Genomic DNA, 19,545 nt, shown 5'->3' with positions numbered 1-19,545 from the left:
TCACTTCCCCTGAGTCAGGGAGCGATGGAGAGAATAATCCCCAGGCCCCGAGGGAAGAGCATCTTTTCCTCCCAAGGCTCCAGAAACCAGGGCATGGCTGGCCTCAGCCAGGACCCCCATTCTGCCAGCCAACCCCTGTTATCTGGGTAAACACCATTCCGCACACCAGCCTCCCCTCCCCATGCACTACTGTGCACTACTGGATGGTCGTTGTCAGACGATCTTAGTTGTAGCCTACAGCATGGAAAGTGGGGCAAAGACACAGGACACAAAAGAGGACAAGTGGAAAAACACCATTTAATACCAGCCCCCTTCATCACGTCATAACCCTCACCCCCAATTCATGTTCTGAGTACACGGGACAACCCACTGCTTTTGCTGGGGCTGTCCCCAAAGCAGCCTCGTCCTGCCTCTGTTTTAGAAATACCCAAAGCCCCACACAGAGCCACTGAGAAGCAGAGCTCTGCCCTGCAGAAAGCCCCGGGGTTCCATTCCTCCGGGGTCTGCACCCGTCATCAAACCCCTGCCTGAACTTGACCCCAGGCCTGACCTTGCCTTAGCAAGAAATGAAGAGATAACAGGTTTCCTTCCAGTTATACAAGCCAAAACCACTGCCTCTCCTACACGTCTGCCTATCAGCTCACACATCACACACCCCATCTTCCAGCGGTAAATGGGCATCCCCTGCAGAGTCTCACCAGGCAGCCTCGTGGGGCGGCGGCTGCAGGGCGTCCTGGGCAGAGCCCTGGCGAGACAAGGACCCAAGTACGGCCAGGCTCGGTTAACTCCACCACATCCACTGGGCCCGCCTCAGCGTCCTGGGGGTGCTGTCGCTGTGACTCTGGGAGGACAAATGGTAGAGAAGAGCTCTGACTTCTGAGGGCTTTTTCAGCTCTGAAAGTGTGCAACTAACTCCAAGGCCAGAATCCCCATCATGATGGGGCCTTAAGACCATCCAGGAAGTGAGATTCCCTCACCAAGCTTTCTCCCTGACCCCCTTCCTTTAGGAACCAGGTGAGTCCCAACTTACGTGTTAGTGTAAGTGAGGCCCACTCACCCTCAGATGCTAAGGAGCAGAAGGGGCATGAGTGCAGTGGCCCCTACTGAGCCCATGGAGAATAGAAACCCAGGAGAGGGGGCCTTGCACAGTGGGGCTAGGACCGGACTGATCGAAACTGGGCTTCTCAATTGTTGACCTTGACTCAAAGCTCTCCCTCTTTCTAGAAAGAAATGGAAAGCTAAGTGATATCCCAGAAGAAGGGGAGACAATTCTTCTGCTTCCTAAAGTTGATACACACAGAGTCAGCCTCCCGTGCGGCTTTCTGCAGAGCAGACAGGCCCGTGGCACGCCAGCCACAACTGCACGTGTGAGTGCGCACCCTGACCCTGCCGTGTCACCTCCACCAGCCTCTCAGCTCTGCCCGCAGAGGGCCGCACACTGTGTGACCCTCCTTATTTTTTATTTGCCATCTCTTTATGCTAATGTAACTTAGGCACAGCAATATCATAGCCAGCCAGGGTGATGCCCTCTCTTCCTTCTCTACTATCCTTAACATATACCCACGTTCTTTTTCCAGAACAGTCTCAGCAGAAGAAGAAGCTGAAGGGGAATAGACAGAAAATGAGGGCAAGGGGAGAGGAAGTGTTCTGTGTAAACAGAACCTATCCAAACCATTTCTTGCCCCCATTGCTTCCCCATGGACGTATTTTTTTTAAGCGTTATTTATTTTTACAGAGAGGGGAAGCGGGAAGAAAGAGAGAGACAGAAACATCCGTATGTGAGAGAAATGTGGATTGGTTGCATCTTGCGGGCCCCCAGCTGAGACTTGCCCCACAACCCAGGCATGTGCCCTGACTGGGAGTCGAACCTGCAACCTCTCTGTTTGTGGGATGATGCCCAGCCCACTGAGCCTCACCAGTCAGGGCTCCATAAACACATTTTAAGTATGGGCGATAACGATTGAAGATTATTTTCTATAGACTACAATGTCCAAAGTAAAACCAAACAGATACCAGTCACATCAGAACATCTAAAAACTGGAAGGAAACTTAACACTACCCAGTCTAACCATCTCAGATCCCTCCATAATATTCCAGCCAGTTTTCTAGCCTGCGCTCAAACATTTTTCCTGATGGAGAATATCTCCCATGACAATCCGCTCTCTTGAGATGGCTCTATGTTTAGAACAGCTCTCTGCAGCCACCTAAGATGAGCCCGAGACGAGCCTGGTGGGCCAGTCCCACGGCATCTCTGGAGGAGCAGTCTGCAGGGCCACCGCGTGGTGCCATGGTGAAAATTAGAAAAAGGGGCCCATTCCTCATCTGCTGGAAGGCTGTCACAAAAAATAGAAAAATGTAGAATTTTTACGATGTGGGTGAGGTTGCAGGGGAGAAGCAGGGGAAGCTAGCCTGAGCTGCATTTAATTTGATTTTGACCTTGTAAACTGGCCGGGTATGGTCCTGACTCCCACAGGACAGTAAGTAAGGACTGAATGCAGACAGCATCTGCCTCCGTGGCCTTCCACCTGGAGAGAACAGTTTTCGGCCCAAGCAGAGGACCCTGGAGGAGCGGGAGCGGGAGCAGCTGCGGGAGCCCCGCCGAGCCTGCCTGCCTCCTCCCTCTCTGGCTCCCTTGCTCCGGAGGAGGCTGGCGCCAGCACTGCAGCTCTAAGAACATACATGGGGTGTACCGAGCTATTCAACGACTGACTGGCTGATGGGAAAGGAAGTGGATGATGACCCAGAAGTTTCACGAAGGAGTTTAGTCCTGGAGGCGCTTCTTAATTAATTGGCGGGGGAATAGATACCACCTTGGAGAACGTGATAAAGGTCACGACTGACACCCCATACAGTGTCAAGGGTTACAGCTCACTCATAGAAACCAGGCTACAAACTTCCCCTCTAATAGCCATTCACCAGAACTTTTTCTTGGGAGCGGTGGCTGGAGGCAGAAATGCACAAGGCCCTAGACCATGGGGCAGGAGATACATAGCTTAACTTTGATGTATTTCCATTTCTTATCTACAACAGTTATTCCTGCAAGCTGCTTTTTTCCAGTGGAAACTGCCCTCAGCTTTGTCAACAAGATTTCTGGGCTGATTACTTCTCTCCAGGTAACAGGCAGGCCATGCCCTGTCACTGCTGGAAAGTGTGGGCAATGACAGTGGCCAGTGAAGCACAGGGAACCAACTCATTCGCAAGCTGCAGCCCAGTATCTCTGGTTTTACAGCTGAAGAAGCCGAGGCCATTGGAGGGGAAGTGACTTGCCCAAAGCCTGACAACGAGGAAAAGTGATTCTCCACCTCCAGCCTGGCCAAATCCCAAGAACTCTCATGGTCAGCCTGAGCAGCTTCCAGGGGGACAGAGTGGGGTGGGAGAGAAATGGGCCCTGGAGGAGGGGAAATGTCACTCTTCAGAGCAGGAGAGCCGTGGGAGTCCACAGAGGAGGCCCTGCTGCAGACTGCAGCAGGACCACCCAGCACGGACTCTCTCCTTACAAGCAGTACAGGGAAACACAGAGGCAGGCGAGGGTTACCCTTGCTTTTGCCCGACCAGTCCAGCTCTCTGCTCTGGCCTCCAAGACCTGAAGAAATAGATGAGGACTCAAGACAGCAAATATTTTAGAGGGAAGTAGGGTATACCTGGGACTTTCTCTCTCCTCTGGGTTGCTTTCTTGGGATACTAGGATGAGGGCACTTTACTGGGGTATCTGCTCCAGGCAAAAGTTAATCAGCCAGGGAGGCTCTATGTCCAGTGACGTGGAGTCCAAGGAATGGAAAATGCGGCAGTCTGAAGGTGGAGCACCAGAATACAGGGAGGGTGAGTCCAGCCCTCCTCTGGGGAGACCCGAACTCTGCTATTCCTGAAGCAGGCGATGGGTAAATGGAATCCCCTCCCTGCTCCCCAAAAACCCCAATGGCCTCAGAACAGCAAGAGAGAGCTGCTTCTTTTTCCCAAGCCATCCCCAAGCCCAGATTCCTGGGGGCTCTACCCAGGCTAAGCATCCCCCAGCCCACATCCACCTGGACCCAAGTTGACCCCGGCCAGCCTTCTTTTCCTCATCATTCTTCTGGGACCAATGTGATCTCTGAATCCCTCAGACTCTTCCTGTGCTGTGTGAAGATCTGTACTCAGTCTCCAGTCCCACCAGCTCTGAGACCCTCAAGATCCTTGGCATCACATCCCATGCTTACCTCACAACCAACATGGCCAGCTTACCATGGCCTCAGTTACCCAGCCACTGACCAGCTTCCCCCCAAACCCATCCCTGAGACATGACAGCACCTCAGTCACAGGGCTATTGTGGAGACCAAGGTCTCTGGGTCGCACTCAGCACGGCTCCTGGCACACTGTGTTGTATATGATATAGCTCTCATTATTAGAACTATGGCTGTTCTCAGCACAGTAGTTGGTGAGTTTAGAGTCTGGAAAACGAGAAGACTTGCAGGGCCCGGAAAGGTGCTGTAGAGGCGGGAAGGCTGCTCTCAGTTCCAAATGCTCCACCCCAAAAAACATTGCGCAGAGAGCCACATTTCTGCTGAACTGGGAAGAAACCGACCACCCCACCCATTGACTGTGGCTTCCAAAAATCTGGTGCTCGGGGTGGGGAGAAATGGATCATCCTACTGTCTCTCCAATAAGCAGAGAGGCTGAGTCACGCATCTGGACTTTCCCTCTACAAGGAAGGTCAGGCCTGTGGCTCCCGGGGTGTCACTGGTGTGACTAACCTTTCCTGTGCTCATCACCCTTCCTTTCCCACTCTCACCCAGTGCTGTCTGTCTCCTGTGTCCTCTGTCACTAAGACCTTGTCCTACATCTATTACACATCTCTTCCCCACCTAGTGGGGCCTGAAGCTGAGCAATTCAATAATGTCCCCCTGTCTGTCACTTGGGCAGGGGTACCTCCTCACCCCACTCCTGCCCACCACTGAAGGTAGCAGAAGGCAGGGCACTGGGAAAGGCCTCAATGGGATGTCAGGGGCTGGAACCTGGAGGTGGCAGTGAGGGCTGTGGCTGCCCTGGCAGCAGGATGGCGCTGCTATGGCTGCTAACCTAGACACTAGGCTGACTGTGGCCCGGTGGGCCTAGACTCCTGGTTGTTTCCAGCTCCTGGAGGCTTTGAGAGGCCATTCACTTAGCTTGGGGTAGATTCTGAAGCCTATGTCAGGGTCAGCAAAGGAACCCGGGTCCTCTGAGCTGGGCGGGGCTAGGGTAACTCTCTACCTGGCAGCTTCTGTACCATAAGGGGCTGACTTACCCAAAGGATCCTCTCTGTCTTCTGGGTTATTAGTGAGGGGTGGACACTCCTCCTGTATTCCTGAAGCTTCCAGGGCCCAGGCCAAATGGGGGCAGGAGGGGCAGTGCACATTCACTTTAGGGGGCAGAGCAGTCAGTCACCCAAGGCGACACCAGCTGCTCCTCGGTTCCTGAATAGAATGATTTCTCCCTTGAGAGCTTCTCCAGAGCTTGTTCGGTGGGGTTCCAGCACCCTTCTGTGTAGATTTCCTCTTGGGGACCACCTTGGCCAGGGAGGCTAAAGCATTTCTTCTTGGCTTCACACTGTGGTCGGCATTGGTTCGGGCCTCTCATGCCTTATCTTTGAGGTGACCCCAGCCTGGTTTTAAGCACTTGACTAGCAAGCCCTGTACTAGAAGTCACGGACACAAAGGTGAGCCACACACATACACTGCCTGCCCTCTGAAAGTGTACTGCCTATTGGGGGAGACCAACAGGAACTACACTGCAGTACAGTCCGCGCCACAATACAGGTAAGCTCAGGTGTGGTGGGAGCACGTAGGAGAGCACCTGGCCTTGTGCTGGCAAGATTGAGAAGGTTCTTGACAGGAGGTGACTTCTTTTTTTGTTTTTTGTTTAAATATTATTTTTGTATATTTTATTGATTACGCTATTACAGTTGTCCCAATTTTTTTTACTCTTTTATTCCCCTCTGCCCTGCACACCCCCACCCTCCAGCATTCCCCACCTTGGTTCATGTCCCTGGGTCATACATATAAGTTCTTTGGCTTCTCCATGTCCTATAATATTCTTAACCTCCCCTGTCTATTTTGTGCCTATTTTATGCTTCTTATTCCTTGTACCTTTTTCCCCCTCTCCTTCCCCACTGATAACCCTCCATATGATCTCCATTTTTATGATTCTGTTCCTGTTCTATTTGTTTGCTTAGTTTTTGTTTCTGGTTTTTAGGCTCAGTTGTTGATAGTTTGTGAGTTTGTGATTTCTCAAAAAAAACACACAAAACTTGCAGGCAAGAAGGGGCTGGAAAGAAGTATGCAAGTCATGAAGGCAAGGACCTGCATCCAAGATTACTGTATCCAGCAAAGCTATCATTTAGAATGGAAGGGCAGACAAAGTGATTCCCAGATAAGGTCAAGTTAAAGGAGTTCATCATCACCAAGCCCTTATTATATGAAATGTTAAAGGGACTTACCTAAGAAATAGAAGATCAAAAACTGTGAACAGTAAATACAACAAACTCACATCTATCAACAAAAGGAGGTGACTTCTCACATTCTCAGATGAGGCATGAGGATCATGGTCTCATGTGGCAGTGGTGAGAAGGGTAACGAGGGCCCCGGGCAGACCGTACATGTGCAAGGGCTAAGAAGTGAAAGGGAAAGAGTGCCTGTGAGGCAGGGGAACTAGCTCTTCATGGCTGCAGAGAGAGAAAGGGCACCAGGAACAGATCAACCAACCAACCAACCATTTCAATAGGAGGTATATTCCATCCTTTCTTTTGCTGAGTTCTTCTTCTAGTAAACCCATTGAGTCCTGAATACCAGGCATTTTAATTATTGTAATAATATTTTGAAACCGAAGACTTTCAGACTCCATTCAGACCCCCATTCCAACCTGAATCAGCCTTGAGTGCTATAAAGAAAGTTAAAACGGGCCCCTCTCCCATAGGTTCGTTTGGAAAGGGCCCCCAGGTCAGCAAAGCAGCGACCCTCTTCTGCAACAGGTAAGCTCCCAGCTGGTGCACACCCAGAACCCGCCCCCATCCTCCTTTGGGGGCAATCCTTTATCCTGGCAAGAGCACCACGAGTAATTGAGCTGGATGGGAGAAGTAGAGGAGAGGGTTCTGGAAAATTCAGCACAGCTAAGTAAGAAAAACTGTTTTGTGAGAGAAAATTAAAAGAAAGAACAAGAGGTTCAACAAGGGCAGGTGAAAGTTGGCGAACAGCTCAGCCACACATCACCAGTTTGATCCTTATTTAACGCATCAGCTTGTCCAGGGTGGCCAGATACAGTTGCTGCGCACAGGGAGACCTGAGTTACCCACAGCTGACCCATCCCAAGCCTGACTCCACCAATCCACAGGGCCCACTCCGCTCTCCCGGTCAACAAGGTCACTTCCTTGTTTCCAGGAATCGCTCTAAGGAAGGGCACTGGCCACCAACACACGATGGTCACAAACAACTTGCACGTTGGACATGTGTGGGAAGTCCCCTACACGTGTGGGCACATGCCAGCCCGTCCTCTGAGTCAGGGTGCCCACACTCATTGCTAGCCAATGTGATACAAGCCCAGCCTTCCCTCCAGAGCTATGATAAAAGATAATGCCTTTGTTCAATGTTTTGGGCCAAAAACACCCTAATCTCTCGGGAGGATTCTTTCCAAGGGCCACCATATGGTATGAAATAACTGCTTTTGTGGTAATCCATGACATCTCTCCAAGCTACAAACCCCGTCCCCCAGCCTTATCCATTAGCCATCTTCCTCTTCCTCATTTTTCTTTGGTGCCCGGGGCAAAGATGGCACAGATTTGCTACACAGAGCAGCATTCAGTGCTGCTTTAGGAGGTACTAAACCAGAGTCTCCAGAGGAACAACCTTTCTCTCCTCAGCAGTCAGCTGTCTGCCTCCTCCCCTCCCTTTTTCTGTCCACCTGGGCCTCCACATGGGGGCCCAGACTTCCTTGTCCCTTCACTCAACACTCTTTCCAGCAAAGGCAAACATCCCTAGAGAAGGAATCTGATGCGCCAGCTCACAGCCTGCGCTCAGTGAAAGGAGCTGTGAGTGAAACTCGGCTCCATCTGGCTGGGCAGGCTCCACTCTGTCCATTGGAGTTGCTGCCAGGCGGGCAGCCTGATGGGCAGGGAGGAGGCCAGTGGCCGTGGCCCATCACTGCCCTGTGGGGAGAGGTGGCGGCCCCTCCACCCACTACTTCCCCTTTGCCCCCCAACCTCTTACTTTTCCCAGAACTCCCCCTGACCTGAAAAACACTCTGCAGCCAGGCTCTTCAGGAGCCTGGGATTGAAGTTTAACAGAGACAAAAATAATTCCCTAGTGAGCTATTTTCTGCCCAGCTTTGGGAACAATAGCTCAGGGTGACTAGCAGTAGGTGTAGGCATGGGAGAAGGCTGGCCGCTGGCCACCAGCGTCCGTTCAGGGCCTTTTCCATGCCCACTTCACACTCCCCCTGGATAGGAATTTCCAGGGGAGTGGAGACCTTAGTCAGGGGCTCAGGACTTACCAGCAGCCCCACCGACCTCCACTGGTGGAGCCCAAGGGAGGAGTGGGGACAGCAGGTGAGAGAAAGCCCGTGGGAGCCCGTGGGTCCCTGCACACTGGGTGTCAGTCCTCCACGCCTGCTGCTCTCTTTCGGGATGGAGGAGAGAAAACGAAAGCACCGCTCCTCACCGAGCCCGCCTCACAGGACTGCTGCACTAGCAGAGATGGGATATTCACGTGTGCTATAAAAATCGTTACACTCCATAAAAATGTTAGTTATGCGCTTACTAGTGTCCTCCCAGATATGTAAGAGAAGGAGGAGAACTAGGTTCAGTGTCAAGCAGACAAGCTGAGCAGAGGCTGTGAGAAAACACTCTGAAATAGTCCACACAGCACGATCTTCTCTGGCAGCGTGAGGTCCTCACAGCTGGGCGGGCCCAAAGTGCACATCACCAAGTCCTCCAGAACATTCCACTTTTTTTTTTTTTTTGCCTACAGATCCTTTTCTTCCTGTTAATTTTCTTTCCATTTTTTTTATTCAGACCTTTCTTTCTAATACATTGGGAAAATAACTGACTGGGAAAACAGAATGTGGGAGGAAAGAAGGAAGGAGGGACGGAGGGAGGATGGGAAGGAAGGAGAGGATTCATTGTGGGATCTCACCGGACTGAAAGATTTCATGATAACTCTACAGAAAAAAAAAATAGACCACTCGGCTTTACAAAGCGCCCATGGAGAGTGATCATCCATGCCTTTGGGAAGAAATCCTGCACAAACAAGAACCTGGCCCCACTCTATGTGACAGGCACCTGTTAGAGGAAGAAGCTGCCAGAGGACACGCTGGGGGCCTGCAGGCTGCACCTGACTGTGCGCACCTTCTGTGTGTCACCCGGCCCCCTTTGCTACCAGTAACTATACATTTTTAAAAATATTTTATTACTTGTTTTTAGAGAGGGGAAAGAGTGAGAAACGGAGGGAGAGAAACATTAATGTGTGGTTGCCTCTCACACGCCCCCATGGGGACCTGGTCTGCAACCTAGGCATGTGCCCTGACTGGGAATCCAACTGGTGACACTTTGGTTTGCAGCCCGCGCTCAATCCCCTGAGCCACACCAGCCGGGTAATTATACATTTTTAAATTAGTTGCCGCTATTTAAAAAGTAGAGAGACTGCACTTTTGAAAAAAATCTGGATGTCTAGTTTCCTATTAAAAAAACTAGATAATTTGGCCACACCGGGCTGCAGTTCCAGTGGCAACCCCACTGGCCTGAGACCGAGCTGCCTCTATAGGCCAGGCTACGCCCTCTGGTCCCTCCCGCCAGGGTTCGCACCCCTCTGGCCTCACTTGTTAGCCCCCCGAACCAGCCCACAGTGGCGGTGGAGCTCTGTGGTCAGAGACAATGAAGAGAACAGGCTGCCTGGGTGTGAACCTCCCGCCTTCCTTCCCTACCAGTGGTGTGACCAGAACTGACAACCTGGGCTCACGCATGTCACTGCTCCACACAGTACCTGCCTGGCTCAAGGCACCTGCTTGTTATTACACGCCTTTGGTTCAATAACTAGAAAGCATTTATCCGAGTTGCAGCCCAGCTCTTTAAAGATGTTATAGCTACACAAAGCAATTGCCTTTCACATCTCCTTTCTTGCTCAGGGGACTTGGCCTACCAACAAACATATTTCCATTCATGAAACCTCTCCTTGTTTCTCCGATGGGTTAGGTATAGTGTTGAATGGTGACGCCTGTGAGGTGGGCTTCAGACTGGCCCTCTGGGGCTCACAGCAGAGCGGGGTTGGACAGCCACAGCCCTGGCAGGTGGAGTTAAGCATAAGCTCCCCGCTCTAGGCCCTGCCCCAACCATCCAGGAGCTTAGCATTTAAGAAGAAACTGGGGATGTTCTTTTCCTTCTAGGCTACGAACCTTCCCAGAGCCCTTCTAGGAGACGCTCATGGCCCATTAGCTCCATTTCACCTCCAGGTTCCCAGGCTGCATACTTGACTTCTTCCACTGCACATGTGTTAACATAATTCCATTTCAACAAAGCTGTTCAGATCTCAGATGAGGTTCATTATAATGGAATTTTACCTGAGGCAACCCATCCCCCACTTCTTAACATCATGGCACCCAAGATGTTGGTGTGCTTGCCAAATAGGCTGGACAGAAGTAACTTCCCACCCCTGGCAGAGGCCAAAAAATTCAGAGCCACTTGGAACAAAGAACTCTGCCCTGAAGGTGTTTTCCAGCATCATCCTGGCCAGCCTGGAACTGTCCTACTCACCCTCCGCTGGCACCACCTGCTGCCTCTCTCCCGGCCCTCCTCAGACAGGGGTGGGGGAGGGGAAAGCTGAACTGAAGGACTGGACACCGTGTAGGAGAGACAGTGAGCAGGTGAAGAAGGGGCATACATTCAAGACTTAGGAAGACCTGAACTTAAGTTCTGGTTCTGATTTAGGAGCTCGATGGCTTTGGGTAAGAAATTTAGCCACTTTTTTGAACCTCAGTTGCCTCTTTTTTTTAAACGGGGAAAATAATATCATCTACTTCATAAGATCATTGAGAGGCATAAAATGCATGAAAACAGTTAACACAGTGCCTGCAATGCAGTAAGTTATAATAATCATTAGTTGATTATGACCGTCGGCTATCATATGACATGTAAGCTTCATAATGGTCAAAGGTTGATGCAGAGAGAGACACTGGGACAGAGTTGGGGGAGGGAAGGTGGCTGAAGAGTTGGTGGGGCTCTGCCCCCAAGCCCAGCATGGGCCTGGTGACCAGGACAAGGCCCCGAGCAGAGGTACTCCCTGCCTCTGGAGCTGACAGGCACAGACTAGATGAGTAATTACAGGATTGTGGGCTGGGGTGGCCCAGGCAACTGCCCAGCCAGCCACATTCTTTTGTTCCGTGAGTGGGCAGATATCTGTTTATGTGGCGGCCGGGACGCTGGGTATTTCTAACACCTCTTAAACCCAGCACCCCGGTTCTCTGTGGGCACTATGCTCCTTCCACATGGCACTGCCTCCATTCTCTCCCCTGCAGTCCTTCAGCCACTCCCTGCTTCTCAAATTGGACAAGTCAGAGGGTCAAAGAACAAGGCCAGACTCTGAACTCTCCTCAGAGTCAGAGGAGACTATTAAACTTCAGTTCACCTCACCTGGAGCCTTGAAATGACCAAGTCCTGGACAGACATAAATCTCATCACAGTCCCCTGCCCCGTGTGCTTTGATTAGCTAGCTCACCAAGGGTTCTGTGACTTCCACGTCCTTTTCTCAAAATTAATGCCCAGGGAAAGTACACGTCCCTCTCAATGCACCTGACAAAAATGCAATTCAGTGGGTGTTCATTGAGCACCTGGGCTCAGCACCGACACCAGGCCCTTGGGCGATCAGAACAGAATTCCAAGCGTGGGGGACAATGTAGAGCCCTGGGCTCCCTCCCTCACTGCTGGTGGAAGCCCAGTAAGGAAAGGCTTCGATGGCACCCAGAGGCTCTGCACAGGGCTCCCGGTCAGACCGTGGCAGGACCGGAGCGACCTGGGCACGACGCATCAGACAGGCACACAATTATCGTAGTGGGAAGGGACTTCAGAAACTCATCTGGTACAACTTTGAGAAATGAAGTCCGTATCAAGTATTGAAAGGACTGGGAAACAAAGAGCACTTTTATTCACTACAGTAAGGAGTGGGGTTTTTTGGTGTGTGTTTTGTTTTGTTTTGTTTTGGTACAACCACAGTGTGAAACAGTTTGGCATTGTAGAGTACTGCCAAACACGGAATTTCATTTTCATGTGAGCTAACAATTCTGTTCCTAGGCATGTGCCAGGAGAAAAGCTCAACGTATTCTAAGCAGCATTATCCCACCATAAGAGCCCCACTGGGAACACCCCAAATGTCCATCAACAAGAAGGAGGATGCAAAACACAGCATATTCTCACAATGGAACACAACACCGAAGTGAAGACCATGTGTTCTTCACTTTGAAGCTGCAACTGTGTGTATCCACATGGATGAATCTCAGAAACATATTGAGTCAAAAAAAAAAAAGTGCATCACAGAAAACATAAATGTATGTAAACTTCACAGACATGTATAACTAAATGTATTGTTTTGTAAAATCATACACAGATAACTTACAAAGAAAAGCAAGGAAATAACTAACCAAAATTCGAAATATTACTTACTGTGGGGTAGAGAGAGAGGAAGGAGATGCAAACAGGAGGGGAAGGGGGGCTTTAGGCTATTGTTCATGTTCCGTTCTCAGCTCAGGTGGTGGACACAGGTTTCTATTACTCTCTAATCGATATGTAAACAAATTATACACTCGTGTGTGTGTAGGATGCATTTCACAGTTGAAGAAATAAACAAAAACAACTGAAGAATCTGAAAAGTGAAACAACTTTCCCAAGCTCATCAGCTAACAAATGACAGGCAGAGAAATCAGTGAGCCTAATCCAAGTTGAGCCCAGAGAGACATCCCTGGATTCTAAAGGGACTTCTCCAGTGGTGAGTTTCTGGTCTAGCACATTTGACAACAACTGCAAGAATCTTTCCTTTTCACTCTTAAATTCCCAGTGTCTTGAATAGTGCTTGGCACACAGTAGGCCTTTGATGTATATCTACTGGATGACTGTCTGCACACGCTTTTCAAAGGCCTATTTCATGCCAGGAGGCACTTGATTCATGTTGTGTTTAATCCCTACACCCTCCTACAAGGGGGTTATTATAGCCCCCAGTTTATAGATGAGAAAATTGAGATTTGGAGAGATTAAGAAACTTGCCCAAGGCCACAAGCTAGAAAGTGATAAAGCCAGGATTTGAACCCCAAGTATGTCTAATGCATTCCATTGGGCTGCTGGCACGGCTTGTGATAGCACTGCCTAAAATTTCAGCTGTACACTGAGGAACCCTGGGATCCAGAGCTGAGGTCGTAGGCTGAGCATTTTCTCCTCTTTCTGCCTCTGTGCCTGGGCTCTGGCACTAGAGTACTTTGGAAGGCCAGGCCCAGCACCAGCCAGCAGTACAGAGCAGTAGTCAAGGGTCAACTTTGCAGCTATCAGAACGTTACTGCCCTTCTTTAAACTTTGTTTTCCCCATATACACGCTGGAGAGAATACTGGAACTTACTCCAAGTAGAAGCTGTGATGATGGAAGGAGACAAGCAAAGTTGTGGGCACAATGCCTGGCAGACACATTTATTGCTGTCAGATGAGGTTGGAGGCCACTTCTCCATCTGGGTGGGCTAGGTTCAAGAGCATTCTTTAAGGGGAAGCCAGGAGGGGAGGAGGTAAAGAAGGAGAACATAGCTCCCAGGTAACAGTGGGGAAATGGCCTTTTTTTCCTTGGTATACTTAACTCATAGAAGAGTATCGACACGATGGCTTGTTTGAAAGTGAAAGAGTGTTTCTTATTTGCCTTCTAGACCATTCAAGCCTTATTTGCTCCATGCAATCACTCTGCACAGAGCACCTCTCCCTCTGGTTCCTGTCAGCTATTTCTACCTGAGGAAGGTACCCAGGACTGCTGGAGAGGCGCAGAAACCTGAGGGTGCTGGCAGAGGGAGCCTCCTTCTGAAACACCATTGTCCCCAGAGTAACCTTTGGGCAAACCAAGCTTGCTCCCAGGTCAACCTGTTCAAACTAGTTAGTGAATCTAACCCTGCCGCTCACAAACATTCATTGCAGGCCTGTTCTGTGTGAGACATGGCCCTGAATGCCCTGCAGCTGTCCATAAATGCAGAGCTGGTAGGGTTCCATGGGGGTAAAGACCGACCCCAGTGTCAGTCCTAACACTTTCACTCACCAGCTGTGCCACCCAGGGACACTTCTCAGTCTCACTGACACTCGGCTTCCCGTGTGAGAAAAGATCATGCTAGCAGTTCTGTTTCTCGAGGCTGTGGCAGGCCCAGGAGGCTGTGCAGGCCGTGAACCTAGCACAGCATCTGGGACTCCCGAGCTGAGTGCTCAGGGAGTAGCTGTTCCTGGAGCTCTGACTCCAGTGCCAGCAGATGGCACACACTGGATGTGTCTCCAGCAAAGCCTCCGGCCTCCCGGGTGCCCCACGGTGCCTTGAGTGTCACACCTTGCCTAACACCTCAGAGCTTCAACCTGTTGTCAGAAGGCCAGTGAGAGGCAGCAGCTTCCCAGGAACCAGCTGCTGGGTCCTGCCCAAACTCCACTTTCCCGCTGGCAGAGCTGCCCACGCCCTGCTGAGGACCAGGACTCTCCCCTGCGCAGAATGGGGACTTTGTGTGGCATCAGGTTCTGGGAACACTGCTTGGTCTATTCCCGGGCACGGGACCTGCAGGGCAGGTTTGCAGAAGCATGACACACACTCAGACACACTCGGAAGCCTGCTGCTTCTGCCTCTCACTCTTGCCGTTTACCTCCCGGACACCCCTCCCCCTGCGGGTCCAGCAGGGTCTCTCCCCTTCCCACCTCCCCATAAGGCACCTCAAAAGACGGGACTTCCCAAGAGGTCTTCACTTGCCTTTGTCATCTGTCGCCATGAGAATGACTTCCTTCCTGCACGGGTAGACGGAATCACTGCAGGCTACAAGGAGGCCCCACCCCTCCACACTGACCTCCCAGTCACTCAAAGACGGTTCCCCTGGGGACTCTCCAGGGAGCCCACCCTGAGTATCTGGACCACAAGAACCAACAGCACAGAAGGGAGGACAGTTTCTCTTCCACATATCACCAGGGCAGGATGCAGTCACCGCCACCAACGCCTATGGCTTGGGTTGAGCAAGAACAGCCCGTCTCCACCCTGGACCATTTCCCCAGTAGACACACCAGACCAGGGAGTCAAACTCCAGTGGCCACCACACTGACCCCAACTCCTGACCAGCAGCTTCCCTCTGGCTCTGGCTTCCGCTCTGCTTCCTTTTTCCCTGGAACCCGATCACAGGTGACCCGTGCCCTTCCTCCACAAGGGCAAGGTTTGACTACCCTTCCCTTCCTGGTTGTTTACCTGATTTAGAGCTGGACTCTCCTGTGGAATGGTGTGACCCCCGAGATCTGGGAAGCAGAAATGGGGAAAGAGGGAAGAGGAAGCATAGGGCTGAGACTTGGCCCTATTATAAATCCAATTCCCCCAGGGGCAGCTGAAGGGGAACTGGCAGGCCTCGCTGTCCCTGTCTGAGGTAGGGGTGGGGCAGGAAAGCCAAAGGTGAAGCCGGTCACAGTCAAGGGTGAAAGGAAGTCACCAGAATGAGCGGTAGGTTGGGCCCTGGGAAAGGGTGGCTGGGAGCAGCACTGCCCTCAGGGGGGAGAGTGGAATTGGCCAGTAACACAGGGGAGCAGCCTGGAGTGGGGGGAGGGAGGTTGAGGTTGCTCTTGGAATTAAGCTACTTCCATCTTCCCTTCCTCATTAAACACCACCCTCCTTTTCTCTTCCTAATTAAACCCATTCCCTCCCATCTCCCCTCTGTGAACTCCACTAGGTCTCAAATGGCATTCACTAGAATAACTGTGCCACTATTCCCTGGACAGTTTTGGTATATTGTGCTGACATAACTATGAATGGCACCCCTTCTCACTCAAAAGTCTCACAGTTTAGGGAATAAATTATACGGTCACTCTCCAGCACACCCAGGCAGGCACTGACACAGGAAGGTCAAGGGGCAATTAGAGAGAAATGTAAGTAGAATGAGATCCTGGTGGTCCGGAGCATCAGCTAGGCTGCTTCTGCCCAGCTGGATCCCCTCAGAACTGGACAGTAATGGAGGAAGAGCTGCCCATCCAAGACTCAGAGCTTCTCGGGGAAGAGGCCTGGTCTGGTGGGCTCTGCTTCCTGTCATCCCTCGGGGGCCAGGTACTGTGCTGGGCATAGAAGAGGCTCCTCCTGAAATCCTGTCATTTCCTTACTTCCCTCTACCTGCACCCAAAATGGACTTGGCAGAGTGACAAATGGAGAACTAGAGTCCCATAACGCATCCCACCCAGTAACAAACCAGAATGCTGTCTCAGCTCAGACTTCCAGGGCTCCTGACCCCAGCTCTCTGGACACTAGAACCCGACTGCTAGACCTTGACGACGGCAGGTTCCCAGCAGAGGCGGATCTCAGCCAGGATGGACAGCCGCTGCCTCCTAAGGATGTGGGGTAAAGAACTGAGCAACGGGAACGTCCTGTCTGGGGCAACCGTTTGGTCTGGCCCACTGAGCTGCAGGCCTTCCTCTCAGAACACATTGGTTTTCTGGAAGTGAAGGATGGGAGTTCAGGGGGCTTCCTGGTGCTTCCTCTGGGACTTAGTCCCAAAAGGAGATCAGTTCTGAGGTTGAAGAGGGGAAGGAGACTGAGAAACCCTACACACCAATAACCAGTGTACCCCAAACAGCATCAGGCCGTCCACAGTATTTACAGAAGTAAAGTCTTGGCTTAAGAGCTCTGAGCAGTCAGGAAAGCTTTCTAGCTCTCTTCCTCTCACTCCTTCCTTACCCCACTCTCTGTTCTTCTTATCCTTTTTCTCTGCCGTCCTCCCTAATCCTTTACCATGGAAAGGGTCCAAGCTGTGGCTGATGAGGGGCCAGCCAAACAAAAGCCAGGGGACCAGCTGGAGTACAGACTGTGAATTCCCCAGCCTTTTTTCAGTTTGAGTCAGTACCACAGTCTGGTTGTGGAATCTTCTCAAATGGGTCCAGAGAGGCCAGTTGAGTGAGGGGCCACGGGCTCTGGGGCCTCTATTTCTGCTCATGGATCTGAAGCACCCAAAACAAAAGCTGGAGAAAATATTACAATCTTACTATCTCCAGGCTGAACTGCACACCATTCCAGAAGGACCCACAATCCCTCCAACACTTGGACAAGGTAGAGATGAGGAAGGTCCCCCAATGCACAGCACTCTCAGTTCATAGAGGTGAGGCTCCTGGGTCCAGAAAATCCATTTCTGCCTCAGCAAACCACCCGTAGTTTCTAGCCTGGCTTAGAACCTTCTTTGCCAGCATCATGGTTTCCCTAGTCCCAAACCTTCCTGTTTCTTGTGCACACCCACCTCACTAACAGAGATGGGCAGCTAATAAGATCCCTAGGCAGGACATGAGGGGCTCGTAAAGTCTCTGGTGCTGGGATGCACTTCCTGATCCTAGAAGGAAAAGAGATGTGGATTTACCACAAAGCCATAATCCCTTCACAGACAACCCCTTCTGGAATCATATCATTGCCATCCCATAATCATCGCTGTGTTGGGTGTTTTCTTCAGAAGTGGCCACCACTAGCCATGAGGAAGATAGCCTTCCAGCAGGGAGCTGGAGCAGAGCTGAACTCTGCCCAGAAGAACTTCAGCAATGCTCCGAAAATGCCTGCCCAACTGCCTGCCTGGGCTCTGGCCCTTCTGGCTGCAACTGAGCCCAGACAGGAGGCTGACTCACTCACCACAGAGAGGAGGAGGAGGAAGAGGAGGAGGAGAAGGAGGAGGAGTAGATGCGGGAAGGGCCGGGGCTCAGAGACCCAGGGCTCCCTCAGCCCAGACAGCCTGGGTCTCAGCCTCAGTAGCCCATGGGGGAGGCTGGCAGTGTCTACTGCTCCCTTGAGACCACATGCTCCCTCCTAGATACTTCCCCTGAATCCTCCTCACTCATGGTCCACCACATGCCAGCCTCTCACTTCCCAAACAGAAACTACTCCCTGAGCCCCCTCCTCTATTAGATGCCTTTCCCTGAGTTCTGCTGGACATTTATGGATATCTCCTGAAAAATAAGTCCAGTGCCCTAGGCCAACTATGTCTAAAATCATTGGTTGTTAAAAAAATAAATAAATAAGTCAAGTAAAGAAAAATACTCTACTTAAAAGATCCAGCTCCGCGACAGCAGGTGACCATACCTGGGTCCTACGAGATAATAAGGGTACACACACTCCACTCTTAGAAACTTAGCTCCATCAGCAGCCAGTCTCTCCTTTTCGTATTCCTCCACTCCACGCCAAGGCACCTCAACAGAGGAAGGAAACAAATGCTTCTTGTCGCCCAAGTGCTGAGCACTGTGCAAGTGGAGCATTTCTGCGTTAAGCTGCTTGAGCACCAAAGAGGTCGCTGCTCCCTCGTCAGCCTGGCACAAACTTCAGCTGTTCCTCAGATCACAGTGTCCCTTCAGTGCCCCAGCCTCATGGCACGACAGCCCAGATCCTAGTCACCAAGTTTGCCCCTGTGACTTAGACTATAGTGCTTGCACCGGGGCATTCAGGCCTGATATCCCGACGCCCACACATGGGCCTAATGCCGACATTAGGACCCCCTTCCCCGCCGCGCCCGGGGCCTCACCTGGTCTGGCGAGCTGGTGGGCACGTTGCTCCGCGCTCCCGGCGCCTCGGGCTCGGCTGCTGCCTTTTGACAAGCAGAGACAGCCCAGCACCTGGCCCCGCCCCCGCGAGGCCACGCCCCATGCCCGCCCCCGCTCCTTGGCCCCGCCCACAGGTCCAGTCTCTGCTTGCCAAGAGCTCCATCGATACAGCAACCATCTTGGACTTGGAATCAACCATGGCACTGTGGTTTGAGAGACTCTGCCCGCTGTAGTCCTCCACGACTGACGTCCACAAGGCAAAGCATGCTTCTGTCCTCCGTGCGTGAGAGTTTTCGATGTTCATGTATGTGCACATCAGCGCTTCCGCCTGGATCATCTGTGATGTATCCCCCCACTCCCTGCTGCTGTGGTTCCACCCAGCTTGCGGCGGACGCCTCTTCAGGTGCGTCACCCCCACCTGGGCTGACCCGGCCCGGACTTCTTCGTCTTCGCGGCGCTGGGGGGCGCCTGCTGTCGGCACCAACAGTTCTCACCGCGCTCCTGGGAAATCCCGGGCGCCGCGGTTACTTCTGCAGAGCGCCAGGGAGCTCAGCTCAACCCCACACGCTAAAGTAAAAGAGCAAACGGAAAACGTGGCAGAAGTGGAGTTGTATCGTCGTCCCCACTCGTGACCCGACTGACCACGTTCCTGGCCCGTCGCGAACCTCTTCCAAGTGAGCTTAGTCTTAGTTTCCCCGGGCCCTGGTCCCCAGGCCCCCACCTCCCCCCAACCCTACCAACTGACGATTAGTGTGAAGAGAAGAGCAGAGGAAGAATACATCTCGAAACCTGGAATTGTAAATGGA

The 19,545-nt window shown here is 51.8% G+C and overlaps 1 protein-coding gene across 1 annotated transcript in view; it reads right to left on the bottom strand.

Annotated features, from left to right (window-relative positions):
* VDR (vitamin D receptor) overlaps positions 1–18,805 on the bottom strand; it is a 55,471-nt gene extending 36,666 nt beyond the window's left edge. The window contains exon 1 of the mRNA XM_045830079.1: positions 18,721–18,805. The gene's annotated coding sequence lies outside the window, so the exon portion shown is untranslated. The remainder of the gene's footprint in view (positions 1–18,720) is intronic.
* Between the last annotated feature and the right edge of the window lie 740 nt (positions 18,806–19,545).

This window comes from Phyllostomus hastatus, unplaced genomic scaffold (genome assembly GCF_019186645.2).
Source record: "Phyllostomus hastatus isolate PE091 unplaced genomic scaffold, TTU_PhHast_1.1 phas_scaffold_93, whole genome shotgun sequence".
Taxonomy (NCBI): Eukaryota; Metazoa; Chordata; class Mammalia; order Chiroptera; family Phyllostomidae; genus Phyllostomus; species Phyllostomus hastatus.
Note: the sequence above shows the minus strand (reverse complement) of the source record. Positions and strands in the feature narration are given on the sequence as shown.